At 50.6% G+C, this 16407-nt stretch overlaps 1 protein-coding gene across 2 annotated transcripts in view; it reads right to left on the bottom strand.

Moving 5' to 3' along the window:
- cacna1ia (calcium voltage-gated channel subunit alpha1 Ia) overlaps positions 1 to 6047 on the bottom strand; it is a 421890-nt gene extending 415843 nt beyond the window's left edge. The window contains exon 1 of one of the 2 annotated variants that reach the window (XM_038783535.1): positions 5333 to 6045. The gene's annotated coding sequence lies outside the window, so the exon portion shown is untranslated. Of the gene's footprint in view, positions 1 to 5332 lie in introns of both variants that reach the window. The other variant, XM_038783537.1, reaches the window with a different exon arrangement.
- Positions 6048 to 16407: the final 10360 nt, after the last annotated feature.

Consider the following 16407-nt stretch of genomic DNA (forward strand, 5'->3'; position numbering starts at 1 on the left):
GGAGGTGTTGACCTTGGGTAGGGTGCTCTTTCCAAGAGTCGGTGCAGACTTGATGGGCCGAGTGGCCTCCTTCTGCACTGTAAATTCTATGATAATCTATAATATGATATACAGGGTAGGTGGATTGGCCATGCTAAATTGCCCCTTAATTGGAAAAAAGAAATTGGGTACACTAAATTAAAATGATATATATATGTATATATTAATATGCCATATAAATACGTTGTTGTTCCGATGTTCCAGACGGTAGAAGACCCCAGTACAGGAGAATTTTAAGAACCTCAGTTTCAAAGTTAGTCGTTCCTCTAAAGTCAACCACACGCTCCGCGTGGGATAAATCCGACTTTTTGACATCTATAACTGACCTGGATACTGAAATACAAAGTAAAATTTCAAAATGCAACTTTTATCCCAGACTTGTAGGAGTGGCAAACGGCGAGGATGGTCCCGATCCACGGACATCGGTGGGCTAACAGACAAGGGGCAGAAGGAATTTAGTACAGGGAAGGCTGGAGCGACGCATTGTGGCAGAACAGTTCTGAGTGCGTGGGGGGACACTGTGCCACCGTGCTGCCCTTGGCACTATTAATATAATGTCGCTTCACAGGACCATTACAAGACCGAGTGTGACACTGGGTCACATAAGGAGTTCAGAGGTCAGATGACCAAAAGCTAGGTTTTGAAAAGGTGCCTCAATTGGGGAAAGGCAGGAAGTAATGCAGAAAGGTCTGGGAAGCACATTCCAGAGTTTGGGACCCAAGCAACTCAAGATATAAGACCATAAGACAGCGGAGTGGAAGTAGACCATTCGGTCCATCGAGTCTTCTCTGTCATTGACTGATCTGATGTGATAATCCTCAAGGGGGCCTTGAGATTTGTGTGCGTGGATCTTTAAAAGGGGCAGAACACATCGAGAGAGTAGACAGCAGAGCAAATAGGATCTTGGCCTTCATAAATTGAGCACAGAAGCGGCAGAGTTATGCTGAACCTTTGGGAAGCTCTGGTAAGAGGCTTACCAAGGGGCTGGTTTAGCACAGTGGGCCAAACAGCTGTCTTGTAATACAGAACAAGACCAGCAGCGCGGGTTCAATTCCCGTACCAGCCTCCCTGAACAGACGCCGGAATGTGGCGACTAGGGGCTTTTCACAGTAACTTCATTGAAGCCTACTCGTGACAATAAGCGATTATTACTATTAAGGCCACAACATGGAATATCGCTTCCAGGTCTGGGGGGTGGTGGGCCCCACTTTAGTCAGGGTGTGAGGGTCTGCTAGACGATTTACCTGAATAAGGGATTTTAGCTGCAGGATAAGGTTGGGAAAGCAGGGGTTGTCCTCTTTGGAGCAAAGGAGATTGAGAGATTGCGAGTCCAAGATTAAGATTGATTTGGGTAAGGCAGAAAAAGAAAAAGTACTCTCATTAGCTAGTTGTAGAGGTGCCAGAGGCCATACACTGAATGCTTTGGGTAAGACACATAGGAAGGGTATGAGGAAGAACGTTTTTACCCAGTGATGGGTAATGACCAGAAACCCGCTGACCACGAGTGACCAAAAGGAAATTGAATGGTCACTCGCAAGAATGAAACTTGCAGAGATTTGGGGCTAATGGAGGAACTGACTGGATCGATCTCCCAGAGGCAGCATGAACTCGCGTGGTCTCCAACTGTGCTGAAATAAATATCACAGAATCCCTACAGTGCAGAAGGAGGCCATTCAGCCCATCGACCTGCACTGACCCTCAGAAAGAGCACCCTACCCAGGCCATGCCCCCACCCTGATCCTGGAAACACGGTCACCCCATCTAACCCGTTGAAATGAAAATCGCTTATTGTCACAAGTAGGCTTCAAATGAAGTTACTGTGAAAAGTCACCTGTTGGGGGAGTCTGGTACGGGAATTGAACCCGCGCTGCTGGCCTTGTTCTGCTTTGCAAGCCAGCTGTTTAGCCTACTGTGCTAAACCAGACCCGTCGGACACGAAGGGACAATTTAGAGTGGCTAACCCACCTCCACATCATTGGACTGTGGGAGGAAACCGGAGCACCTGGAGGAAACCCACGCAGACACGGGGAGAATGTGCAGACTCTGCCGCAGACAGTCGCCCGATGCCGGAATCGAACCCGGGTCCCTGGCGCTGTGAGGCAGCAGTGCTAACCACTGCGCCACCTGCCACCCGAACTCTAAATCCAAGATTTGGATTGAAAGGGGTATAAATTTAGGTTGACGTGTCCGTTCTTGCGCCCACTCAAATGAGCGCTGCGACTCCCACAGCCACAGACATCAGTGGAGGTAAAGAATCTCACTGAGTGCTTAGCTATTACATCGCTTAGACTGGGAGGCAACTATATCTGGCTACTACCTCCTGAGTCACTGTGGTAATCACACAGTAATTACAGGGACCCCACAGCCAGACATATAAACAGCGACAAGCAAATAGCAGCAGCTGCGTTGGAACACTTTGTGATGAGCAGTTGGGGGTACAGCTCTCACAACCTGTGTGGTGACAGCTCTGATAGAGGACGGAGGCTCAGGGTCTGTGGGGAGAGTGGGTGAGGCCGAATCAGAATCAGAATCCGTGGGATTCGAATGAAAACCACACGCTGACACACAAACAGTCTGCGACAGGAGCGAAGTGGCAATCTTGGAATAAGCAACACGCCCCCCCCCCTCCCACCCCCCCCCCCCCCCCACCCCCCCCCCCCCCCCCCCGCCCCGCCACCCCTCACTCACCACGTCCCTGGCAGGCTTAGGAAAGGTGCAGAAAATTGGAAAAATGAAGGCAAATGTAGATAAGGGTGGAAGAACTCTTATCTGTGCATTGGAGGGGATAGTCATGGTGATGACTTTTTAAGAATTATTTCATTGGCTATGAGCATCGCTGGCTCGGCTGAGCATTTATCGCCCGTCCCTAATTGCCCCTCGAGAAGGTGGTGGGTGAGCCGCCTACTTGAGCCGCTGCAGTCCGCCTGGCGTAGGTACACCCACAGTGCTGTTAGGGAGGGAGTTCCAGGATTGTGACCCAGCGACAGTGAAGGAGCGGCCGATTTTTTTCCCAGTCAGGGTGGTGAGTGACTTGGAGGGGAACCTCCAGCTGGTGAAGTCCCCCATGCGTCTACTGCCCTTGTCCTTCTCGATGGTAGAGATCACAGCTTTGGAAAGTCCTGTTGAAGGAGTCTTGTAGAGGGTACACACGGCTGGCACTGTGCGTGGGTGGTGGAGGGAGTGAATGTTGATGGATGGGATGCTGATCAAGCGGGGTTATTTTCCTGTTGATGATATTGGACCGGAGGTTGGTGCTGTTGCTGGTGACGACAGTAGGGATTACGGTAAAGGTGACAGAGCTATCGAAACATTTGCCTCCTCTCAACCCAAGCAGCTTTCAACTGGTACAAAAGCAAATCCTCGACAGAGTAAAGTTTTCACCAGGGCCACTGAGATTGAGCAGGTACTGTCATGAAGTGAAAATCATAGATCATAGAATTTACAGTGCAGAAGGAGGCCATTCGGCCCATCGAGTCTGCACCAGCTCCTGGAAAGAGCGCCCTACCCAAGGTCAACACCTCCACCCTATCCCCATAACCCAGTAACCTGCTCACATAAATGAAACTGCTCACAGCGTGAACTGAAGCAGGAGCAGTAAGAGGCCACTCAGCCCCTCGAGGCTGGTCTGCCAATCAGGAAGATCGCGGCTGACCTTCTAACTTCTCACGTAATCTGAAATCTCCCAAAGCACCGCGTTACCCATCACACGTGAAGAAGGGGGCAAGGCGGCACAGGGCGATAATCTCCCCCCCCCCACTACCACCATATCACATTCAAATATTTAAATTGCTGCCCCAACCAGTGTGTGCATCAATCACCTCTGAGAATTGTTTGTGAATGAATCTAAAAGTAGAGTTTAAGAGGCGGGGAATCTGTTGTCAGGACCAATAACTCACCTGAGAAGCAGAGCTGGGTTCAGCCAGTCTCACCTGGTACATTTAGAAAGAGGGTCACTAAGCCTCACCGATGCAAAGGGAGGCCATTCGGCCCTTCCGAAATCCAGCCCCACCGCAGCTGGTTTGGGTTTCTCTCCCCGCACCCCTCCCCTGTGCCCATTTGGGATGCAGTCCTGCCCTCCCTCACAAAATAAGGTAGTCTCTTCCCCCCCCCCCCCCCCTCCCCTGAGGAGATTGCAATGTGAAATCTGCACGGAAGCTAAGGGAGGGGAGGGGGTAGAGGGAAGCGGGTGAGGGTGCTGTGCAAACCAATCATTTCACAAGGAAAGCTAATGGAAGGATGTCCATCAGCAATCAATCTCTCCATCATCACCGTGACTAGGGGTTTTTTTTTGTGTGTGTGACAGAAGCCTAGATGTTGGCGAGAGCTACCCTGGCAGAGGAAGAGCACCAACCCCTCCGGAGCCTTTGGCAATCAACAAGAGGATGAGGGAGACCACTTTAAATCTGGGTCCCAACTCCTGCACATTATCAACACACACACACACACACATCACAAAAGAAGCACAGCTCTGATATATATATATATTAAAAACCCCAAAAGAAGTACATCAACTGGGATCACGCTCATCATTAGTGAGGGGGTAACAGTATTAATTCTGTCAGTGCAGTCCCAATATGACAATAACACAAACAATCAATCAAATGGTCCTGATTAACATACAATCGAGACATCCCTTTGCAGATTCTTTTGCACAAGAAAAATTAATGAACTCGAGATCTAAACTGGAGATGTTTCACTGGCAATGCAGCTGAACCCAGCTACGGAATGATCTGTTTTAATAGAATTGCAACTCCATTCATTCCCCTCCTCGCCAATTCTGAATCCCCCCCCCCCCCCCCCCCCCCCCCCCCCCCCCCCAATTAATCACATCTCCCTCCCTCTAGTACCCTTCAAACGGGGAGGCAGGGAGAGAAGTGATTCCACCCTCCCCTCCGGAAGAGTGAAAGAATATTTGTTCCAGCATTCTGTTCAATGAACAAATAAGCTTTAAATTGTGAGTTTCCCGGGAACTTCAGCCCCAGCTGACGATGGGAAATGAAGGTATTAAAAAGGCTGGTTAAATATTGCACCGTGCAACAACACCAACAACAAAAAACCGTTGTTTCCAATCCACAGGCAGTTAAAACATTTCCCCTTGCACAGGTAAATTCCCTGCAACAGACCCACAGGACGATGTGCGTGGAGGGGCGAAGCTATTTCATCAGTTAATTTCACTCAGGATCCCCAATGCAAAAGTTTCACCATCGATTTCCTGCTCTTCAGAAATCATCTACCCTACCGTCCTCCACACCCACCCTCGCCTCGTCCCCTACCCTTTGCAAAGAAGCCTTACCTTAGCATTGAAGGGGTCTGTTTGTTTGTTTAGACGGTCGAATTTGGCAGCTGGAGTTCGCAGAGGCAGGGATGCTCAAAGATGAGGCTGGGCGAGAACAGCTCCTTGCAGTCCATTCGGGCTAACCACTCAGAAAACATCATTCTTTGGTGCTGGTGTCTGTCGTCTTGAATTAAATCCTCAACCTGTTATCTCCAGACCTAGGCGAGTTTTGCTGCCAGTGTCTGTGTGTGTGTGTGGATGTGTGTGTGTGTGCTTCCCTTGAACTGATTTATTCCTCAAATAAAAACACACACACACACAAAACACAGACTAACGCAATAAGACAAAAAAGTCAAAAATTCCATTGGATGGATCAGAAAGGCAGAAAAATCCAGGGCGAGAGGAAATAATCTTGCTGCTATTGCAGACTTTAAGGATTGAGTGTGGAGCTGCTTGTTCTGAGTTTATGTCCTATACAGTAGTGACACCGACTGTTCTACACACAAGCTGCAATTGCAGGGGAACGCATATTTACAATACAGGCAAGCGTTTTCTCTTTCTAAAAAAGGCTAAATATAGTCCTTTTTTTTTACAAAAAAAGTGTCAGTGAAGGTTCTGACGAGTTAAGTTGGATCTATCGAAAAATAAAACCAGTTCATCCTCTCTTTCCTGCCCCACATCCCCCCCCACAAAATGATGTTAATTCTGTTCAAAAGCTGAAGCGCTGCCAGGAATTAAGTGGGATTAAAATTGGAGTGTGTAGTCCCCATACTGTCCAGACATCCACTGCAAATTATTTCACTGATAGTGTGGCAGTGATGGCGTCACATAGATCACACACACACACACAAACCGGACTGCATTCAGCTGACAGGGGCTACCTCACAAAGACAACTTTGTCCAGCTCCCCAGGCCCCTCCCCAACAAGTGCTGGGCAATTGCACCCTGTATTCCCCACCCCATTTCTAAATATTAATTTTGTGGGACTTGGGCCTCGGTGGGGTATCGCCCCCACCCCCCCCCCCCCCCCCCCCCAGCTCTGGGCGCCATGCTTTAGGAAAGTGAGGGTGCTTAGTGAGGGTGCGCCAAAGATTCACAAGCATGGTTTCTAGGGGCCGGCACAGTGGTTAGCACCGCTGCCTCACAAGGTCACGGACCCGGGCTCGATTCCGGCCTCGGGTCACTGTCCGTGCGCCGTCTGCATGTTCTCCCCGTGTGTGCGTGGGTTTCCTCCGGGTGCTCCGGCTTTCCCCCAACAGTCCAAAGATGTGCAGGTTAGGTGGATTGGCCACGATCAATTGCTCCTTCGTGTCCAAAAGGTTGGGTGGGGTTACTGGGCTAGGACCAGGGTGTGGGCCTCAGTGTAGCGCCCTTTCGGAGTGTCAGGGAAACTCAATGGGCCGAATGGCCTCCCTCTGCACTGGAGGGGCTCTACGGTTCTATGATGAGGAACTTCAGTTATGACAAAGAGAGAAAGGATGAGAGGGGATTCGATGGAGATAGTCAAAATCGCGAGGGGTCCAGACAGAGACATCAGGACGAAACTGTTGCCGTTGGCGGCAGATCCAAAGCAAAAGAAGCAATAACAACACGAGGAAAAGCTTTCTCATGCAGCGAGTGGTTAGGATCGCGAATGGTCTACCAAGGAGGGCGGTGGAGGCAGATTCAATCGAAGCTTTCAGACCGTTATTGGGAAAGGAAGAATGTGCAGGGCAAGGGGGAGAAGGTGGGCCAAATGGCCTCCTTCTGCACTGTAGCAATTCTGTATTGCTGCTGAGGCTGACATTTCTTGCCCATGCCAGGTTGTGTTGAGCTCCCTGCAATCCCTTGCGGTGCAAGTGCGCCCACAGTGCTGTTTCAGAGAGAGTTCCAGGATAGGCACGGCGGCACAGCGGTTAGCACTGCTTCCTTGCAGCGCCAGGCAACCGGGTTTAACAGCCTTGGGTCACTGTCTGTGCGGAGAGTCTGCGCCCTCTCCCCGCGTCTGAGTGGGTTTCCTCCGGGTGCTCCGGTTTCCACCCACAGCCCAAAGATGTGCAGGTTAGACGATGGATTGGCCGCGCTAAGTTGCACCTTCGTGTCTGAAGATGTGCAGGTTAGGTGGGGTTGCGGGGATGGGGTCGGGGGGGGGGGGTGGTCCTGGGTCGGGTGCTCTTTCAGAGGGTCGATGGGCCCAATGGCCTCCTTCTGCACTGCAGGAAATCAATGGTTCCATTTTGATTCAGCGATGATGAGGGAAGGGCCAATATATATCCAAGTATAACTTGGAAGGGATTGGCGCGAGGGTGTCCTCCCGTGTATCTGTGGCCCTCACTCCCCTGGCTGGTAGAGGTGGTGGGTTTCCCCTCTGACCCCGCCCCAGTGTGTGCACTCCCATGCGCTGTGACGAGGAACAGGAACCTGAACCGGTTTTGCCCACCCCGACAGCAAAGTTCTAAACTTTGAGAGAAGTCAGACCTAAAATATAGAACGAAGGAGGTCATGCCAGTGAGTCTCTGGTTGCAATTTAATTCAGGGATGCATTAATATTTAGAAATTGTGGTCACTGATTGTGAAGATGTCTCACCCCGAGATCCGATTATAGCTTTGAAATTCACCACTAGGTGTTGATTATTCTCCATACATGTGGAAAAGGCCCTCTCTGCGTGAGAGCTTCATCAATAGTCAAAGCTCATGCAGCTCCCTAGCAATGCCGGAACAGAGTGCCGACGTTCTGCATCAGCCCAAAGCAGTTTTGCCTTCACATTGTTGCAATGTGCAGTGTGCAAATATCTCTGACTCCCTCCTGCCCCCCCCCCCCACAGAGAGAAGGACTGTGTGTTTATATAGCGCCTCCGCAACATCGGGACATCCCACCGCGCTTCACGGCCACTGATGTGCTCTCTGAAGTCGCGATGTAGGAAATGCGGCTACTAATCGACGCACAGGAAGCTCCCACGGGCAGAGACGTTCCTGATTTTGCGACTTGGTTGAGGGATAGGTCTCGGCCTGAGGCCATCTACTCGTCTTCAAAACAGTGACAGGGAGGGGGGGGGGGGGGGGCACAATGTTATCGCCCCTCCCGCCAGTGATATGTTGGGTAAGCTGAGTCGATGTGGACTGCGTTTGATGCAATGTAGCGAGAGACAGGCTTCCAACACTTGATGAGATGCAACACGATTTTATTTAACATCTAAACTATTATACATGTTCAACTGTGGGTTGACACTATGCTGACTTGACTGGAGACCTGAGGCTAGCCTGACCAGACTAACTGACTACCACATGGTGTTTGTTCTAGCTGCTGCTCACGAGCTCTGACTGTCTCAGAGGCTGGATCCCGAGAGAGCGGGGAAACTGGTGCCCTCTGGCTTTATATCCTGTCTGGCTTGCTGCATTTTCCAGCCCCGCCCCCTCCACGACTGGGATGTAAAGCTCCGCCCAGTGCCTTTTGCATGCCCAGCTGCTGACAGGAAGGTTCCAGGTTAATGTTTCAGTCGGGAGATTAATGCTGCGACGACCCACGCATTGGGATCCTGCGTAATAGTGCTGGTGCCGAAAGGGTAAAGTTGCCACATCCCCTGAGGTTAGGGAATGGGAATACTGTCCCAGTAAGGGGTGATAATCCCCAAGATATTAAGCAGCATTCGGGGTAAAAATCACCGACCGATGGAAGAGAGGGCTGGGGTTTGAGGGTTTTGACCCAGCGACAGTGAAGGAACGGCCGATATATTTCCAAGTCAGGGTGGTGAGCGACTCGGAGGGGAACCTGCAGATGGTGATGATCCCATGTTCTTGCTGCCCTTGGCCTTCTAGATTATGGGAGTCAAAGGTACGGAAGGTGCCTGTCGAGGGACCGTTGGTGAGTTGCTACAGTGCATCTTGTAGATGGTACACACGGCTGCCTGGTGGAGGGAGAGCATGTTTAGTGTGGTTGATGGGGTATCGATAACGTGGACTACTTTGTCCTGTATGGTGTTGTTGGAGTTGCATTTATCCAGGCAAGTGCAGTGTGTTCCTGGCTTGTGAAACATTGGACATGGTTTGGGGAGTTCGGAGGTGAGTCAGTGACCACAGAATTCCCAGTATCTGACCTGCTTTGTCGTATTTATTTGACTGGTCCGGTTAAGTTGCAGAAACTGGAGGAACAACAAACCTTGGCTGTTACTCCAGGGAAAGGGGAAAGCAGCCAATGGTCACCTGGGATTATAACGACTTTTATTCATCTACCGATCATCAGATCAGAAACAAACATGGGCGGGATTCTCCAGCCCCATGCCGGGTCGGAGAATCGGGGGGGGGGGGGGGGGGGGCGCGAATCACGCTCCGCTGCCGGTCCGCCGATTCTCCAGTCACCGGAGAATCGGCACCAATGGCGCGGTTGGCGCGGTTGGCGCAGTTGGCGTGGTTGGCACGGCACCGGTCGGGGACTGCTCAATGCGCCCCCCCCCCCCCAGGCGATTTTCCACGCTGGACGGGCCGACTGAAGGCAACCCACGCGCATGCGCGAACCCGCGCCGGCCATGGAGCGCATGCGCAAACTTGCGTTGGCCGTGGCGCGCATGAGCGAACTCGCACCGGGCGTGCTGGCGCCGTATCGGCAGCTGGAGCTGCGTGAGGCGCTCCAGTATGGTGCTAGCCCCCTGTGCGGCGCTCCGGCGTTTACGACGGCATCAACACTTAGCCCCAGGATCAAAGAATCCCCCCCCCCCCCCAATGATCTGGTCATTATCGCATTGCTGTTTGTGGGATCTTACTGTGCACAAACTGCCACATCTCCTACGCTCCAAAAATAATTCATTGGTTGTGAAGCACTTTGAGACGTTCTGAGGCTGTGCAGTCTTTTGGCCCCTAACTATCGGCATTGACCACATTGCCAAGTTGTGTACCGTCTGCAACCCTCTCCAATTCTGCTCCATTATCAGAAATGCTTTTGTTTCTACTGTTCAATTCTTGGCAAATTACTGCAAACATTTATCACTCGTCGAGTGAGAATGTTCTTCCAGATATTGATTCTCTGCAAAGGGTAACTGCAGGAGCCGCTGCATTGTAGTCAGTTAATAGGACAGAACCAGCACACATTTGAGAAGGGAAGGGTCTTGTCTGGGGAAAACCTCCTTGATTTCTTTATGGGTTTAACTCTTGATGACCTGGTTCGTCTGCTCATCTGGAAGGTTTTTTGTGAAAGTGTCAAATGAAAGGCTTCCGCTAAATTTGAAAACCACACAGAATGCAAGATAGAATGTGGGACTAGATAAGAAGATAGTTAGAAAATTAAAATGGGGGAGGTGCCACGTGGTCGATAGGAAACCCAAAGGATGCTGGGTAAAATAAAGACACAAAGTGCCAAAGCAACATGGGCTGGGCTGGTTGTATTGGTCTCATTATCAGTGTCACTCACCACTTACAGTAAAGTGCTGATTGAACCATCGTGAGAGTCCCTTTCAGCAATGTAATAATGGAATGTGCATCCATGCCTGATGATCCTTATCGACACCATGAGTCTTAAGGTCAGCCAAGATATTAAGGCAGTTGCGATACACAGTAGTCTACCAAAGCCGTCAGTGGAAGGGGAAGAAATGTGTTATGTCGGACTGATTGTCCTGTTTTAATTAAGTCCTGATGGTGCTGCGTCAAACTGGTCTCCTGATGGTAATCTTCTGCTGAAATGCGGGCGATTGAATGACTAGCACAATCAACGTCTCACAGCTGGGCAAGTCCATGGACACAGCTGATCGATAAAACCTTTTGTTTCAGTATATCCCTCTTTAACGTTACAAAGCCAATGTGCAGAGTGGACAGGGCAAGCCCTTAATCCATCTCCCTCCGAAAAAACAATTCAAATTCAAATCCAATTCATGGTCACCGCAAGAGAGAGACTTACCAGATCCAGGCCGACAAGAACAGACATCGCACCTGGTCTCGACTTGATCCTATGGATTGACACGTGGATTTAGCCAACAGGCCAAGAAAGCCGGGGGGGGGGAGGGGTAGCACAGTGGTTAGCACAGTTGCTTCACAGCTCCAGGGTCCCAGGTTCGATTCCCGGCTTGGGTCACTGTCTGTGCGGAGCCTGCATGTTCTCCCCGTGTCTGCGTGGGTTTCCTCCGGGGGCTCCGGTTTCCTCCCACAGTCCAAAGATGTGCAGGTTAGGTGGATTGGCCATGATAAATTGCCCTTAGTGACCAAAAAGGTTAGGAGGGGTTATTGGGTTACGGGGATAGGGTGGAGTGTGGGTTTAAGTAGGGTGCTCTTTCCAAGGGCTGGTGCAGACTCGATGGGCCGAATAGCCTCCTTCTGCACTGTTAAATCCTATGATTCTATGAAACAATACTGATCAATAAAACCTCCCCCCTCCACCCCAGCTGAATAGTGGGCACGTCCCCACCCCCCGGGTCTATTGTAGCGAGAGTTTCCCCTCGTACTTATCACGGGCAATCACTTGAAGGATAAACTGGTCACAAATATAAATGCTTAATTTATTTGAAAAGACACTGTTTTACATGAATGATAAGCGGATCATTTAGGACCGTTTGCTGAGATTAAACAATGATATTTACATTGGCTCGACCAGCCAGGCAGATGAACAATGATCAGATTAGTGTCTGTGATAGCAAATAGCAAAGGGCTAACCAGCTGAAGATGTCCTTGAGGAATGATCTTATTGCTGCTGTGCACTTTGATATTGTGAGTTCCTCCTGCACTTATCCAATGAGAAACAAGGGGCTGAATTCTCTGCCGCCTGACTCCGAAATCGGGATTGCCCATTGGGCGGAGAATGGATTTTGACGCCGGAATCGGGGTCGGGGCTGGTTTGATGCTGGTCCGCCATGTTCTCCCAACCGGCGTTAACAGAACGCACAACGCTGTCGGCGCACCACCGGCCAGCCCACCCCCAAAGCTCCACCCCGATGGGCCAAGTTCCCGATGGAGCGGACTGTCATAATATACACACAAGTATATGATGGTTCATAGACAGACTGACTGACACACTGAATGACCAATCAACACACAGAACACAGCAGCCAATCACCAGACAGGACACGGCCACTATAAAGCCAGAGGGCACTAGTTTTCCCGCTCTCTCGGGATCCAGCCTCTGAGACAGCCAGAGCCCGTGATCAGCAACACGAACATCCACCATGTGCCAGCAGGATACTCTGGTCAGGTTAGCCTCAGGTCTCCAGTCAACTTAACATAGTGTCGACCCACAGTGCAAGTATGTTTAACAGCTCATAGTTAAATAAAATAGAGTTGTACTTCTACAAGTGTTGGTAGCCTGTCTCAATCACTGCTATGGTAAACGCAGTCCTCACAGACCCAGCTTACCCAACACATCACGGACCACATGTGTTCCCAGCGGTCGGGAACACAGTTTGCCGGCTGCAGAGAGTGTCCAGCCGCGGCGCTACTTGTCCAGGAACCGTGCCGCTGGCCGGGTGGGCTTCTGCGACAACTGGGGAGAGTGGTGGGGGGCTGGACAGGGAATGGGTTGTGGGGGCGGGGTCGGCGGGTACGGGTTCGAGCACGGCCGGCGCCATGTTTTCCGACGCGACCGGTGCAGGCTGTCAGGCCTGCGCATGCGCGGGTCAGGAACCGGCCATTCTCCGGCTGTTTTCAGCATGATCCGCGGGAGTGCTAGCCCCTGACCGGGACCGGAATGGGTGAGGGGTTCGCGCCGATCTTCCTGTCGTGAAACTCCCCAGGATTCTCCGCCGGCACTTAGCCTCAGAAACGGAGAATCCAGCCCAAGATTTATGTTTCTGGCTCCCCTTCTTTGCACGATGGGTTTTACACCCCTCTGGACACAGATTCAGCCACCTCGCATAATGAAGCCCACCATCCATGTAGACCTCAACGTTGTGCACTGGTGTTACATCAATGAAAACAAACTGAAGCGAGGTTGCACCTTCAACACGGCCTGTTTTGCACAATGCTAGGATCAATTCCACTGACTCCCTTGGCTTAAGCAGCGGAACTACCTGTTCACTGACCCGTTGCTCACGGCAACACTGCCCCAGAATGTCGGAGAGTTCAGACGTCTGCTGCAGGGGACAGAGAGAGACTATTTTACCCACCATCATCTCCATCAGAGCACCATTACAGAAGAACTGTCATCTGTCAGAATGGATATGCTACACTGAGGAATCGAGGAGCAGAGGCTGATTAAGAGGTTGTTTCTCACTGATAACACACTTGAGGTGGACCGAAACAGGACACTCAAGTGACCATTAAGTGGAAGGATAGTTTTTTTTTGAGGAATCAAATAAGGCCATTAGCCCACACAGCCTTACTCACACACCCTCTCACCACACCTCTCAATCTCTTCTCTCTCCAGAAGTATCTCTATCTGTCTCTTTAACTCATTCAAACTTGCGCTGAGGTCCCAGGTTCGATCCGGCTCTGGGTCACTGTCCGTGTGGAGTTTGCACATTCTCCCCGTGTCTGCGTGGGTTTCGCCCCCACAACCCAAAAATGTGCAGAGTAGGTGGATTGGCCATGCTAAATTGCCCCTTAATTGGAAAAATAATTGGGTAATCTAAATTTTAAAAAAACTCATTCAAACTTTGCAATTCAGTATTCCTCCTTGATAACCATTTGTACGTATGTTATCCTTGCTGCTTTCCCTGGCATTTCATTCTCCATCCCACTCTCACTTCTCTGTCCTCAGTACCCTCCACTCTTTCAATGAAGTACCTCCAGCTCTCCTTTAAGCAGCCTTCGGGACTCAGTACGGAGTTCAGCAACTTTGTACGATAACCGGCGTTCCTATTTCTTGGTATTGGTTCCACTATTGGCATTTACACCTCCTCTACACCCATCTTTTATGTCTTTATGTGTCCAATACCACCCTCTTCTGCCCTCCATCATCCCTCACCATTTCATCTTTCACATGTGGTGAATGTAGGCATTCAGATGTATTGTATTATATGCATTTGGTGCAGCAAGGGTTAAAAGTCGAGGTTAGTGTGTGCATGACTGCTGAGGTCATGTTTTTAAAGTTTCCTGGCTTGAAAGGCTAACTGACACTTTTTGGACACCGAGGTGCAACTAAAGCATTGTAAAAGTAGGATCATAACTAATTCCAGCCAAAGATATTGGGCGGAATTCTCCGAGCCCGCACCGGGTCAGAGAATTGCCGGGAGGGGGGGGGCCTCGTGAATCCCGCCACGTCGCTCCGACGCCAGGCCGACGACCGGAGAATCGGCGCCAATCACAGCGATTCTCTGCGCTCGGCGAGCCGAATCCCGCCGCGTGGTTCACATGTGGTCCTACCCGACGGGACCTCGGCATTCTGGCTGTGGGGGCCGTCCTGGTAGGGGGGCGGGGGGAGGCAACTCCGGGGGGGGGTCTCCACGGTGGCCAGGCCCGCGATCGGGAGCAACCAATCAGCAGGCGCGCTCATTCCGGGGGGGGGCAAATGTTCCTCCATGCCGGGCCCCTGTAGGGCTCCGCCATATTGACTGGGGGCTGGCGCGGAGACGGCCGTGGCACGTATGCGTGGACCCGCGCACAGCACTCCGGCGCCATGCTAGCCCCCAAGGAAGGGGGGAATGACTGGGCCTGGAGAAGAGAATCCTGTCACCAGTGAACGGCACATCACCGAGAAACCGGTGTCTGGGGAACGGGAGAATCCCACCATTGTGTTTAGTTTTAGTAAGATGATGTCGTTAATGGGAGGGGCCAGGGGCTGAAGAAGTCGGGTGTTGCGTTTTTCAGCCTAGAAACTCACTTATAGATTGGGATGTAACCAGAGAAGCAGCTGATCCAAATACAGTTCCGTTTAGACCTGTCTGTGGATAGACTACCAGCCTCTGGGAAATACAGTTCAGTTAACGATTTCACTGGGGCCAAGATTTGCCTCTGTACAGGACAGGAGCTGTGACTCAGGCTGGCGAGTTTAAACAACAGTTTGAGACAAGCAAGAATCTGCAGCTAGTTCCTGAAGGATCTCTCTTTCTTAAAGCGGTTTATTCAAGACATCTCTTCACAGCAAGTATTCCAGAGTCTGCCAACTGTATTTAAAAGTGGATTTCGACCTGAGAGGGGGTTTGCTTGAGTGGAGATAAAGGTAGCAGTTGAGGGTTATCATTTCCTTGTATTGTTAAGCAATGTTTAACTAGTAATTGAAAGCTTTTGGGAGGGATTCTCCTCCCCGCCTTGCCACATTTCTGTCTCAACCGGCTGGCGGGATGTTCCATTCCGCCGGCCGGTCAATGGGGTTCCCCATTGTGGGGCAGCCCCACGCTGTCGGGAAACCCCCGGGCAGCCGGCATAACGGTGAATCCCGCCGGCGGAGACTCCCGGCCATTGTCTTTATGATGTTGAAGTTAGTAATTCTGTGTTCGTATATCCCTATTTGTGCGTGAAATCCCTCCTGGAGCAAGGTATGCAGTCTTCCAAAATTAAAATAAAATATTGGGGTTTCGATCCGGTATCCTAGCAAATGTTGGGGTCTGGTCTGGCATCGGAATATATGTCTTCCATTTTGTCCCAAATCTTCCCTTTTTTTCCCCCCATCTTATTTCTCATTTAGAAAATGTTACGCTTCTAACTTCTGTAGTTATTATGAAAGGTCATTGACCTGAAGCTTCTCTCTTCACCCATTTGCCTAACCTGCTGAGTTTTTCCAGCATTTCCATGTCAGATTCCCAGTATCCACACCATTTTGCTTTCGTCTCCTGGTGTTTTGTCTCACTCTATTTTTCCTTCTTTATTTTGGCAGGCCTTCCTGGATACCTGACTAGATATGGGCCCCGAGGGTTCAGCCAAACTAACAACGAGGCTAACGGTGCTCACTCTTCTTTGCGGGTAATCGACTTCAGAGGGTGGTGGTACGTGCGGGGTTAAATGCACCAAAGTTGCTGCTTTACGCTAATACATTCACAAAAACAACATCTCACCCTTAGCCACCCCACTGTCTTAGGAACCTGCTGCAATTGTCCTTTAACTACCCATTAAACCTGCCACAGAAAGTTACATCCTGTCATTATAAGCGTAAGTACTCTTTTAACATCATGCTAAATGTTAATGACTGCCAATAAACCATTTTGACAGCAAGAATTCAGTATTTTACATATGGAATCTCTTTCCTACAGGTTTTTAAATTTTCA

The sequence above is a fragment of the Scyliorhinus canicula genome, chromosome 23 (assembly GCF_902713615.1).
Source record: "Scyliorhinus canicula chromosome 23, sScyCan1.1, whole genome shotgun sequence".
NCBI lineage: Eukaryota > Metazoa > Chordata > Chondrichthyes > Carcharhiniformes > Scyliorhinidae > Scyliorhinus > Scyliorhinus canicula.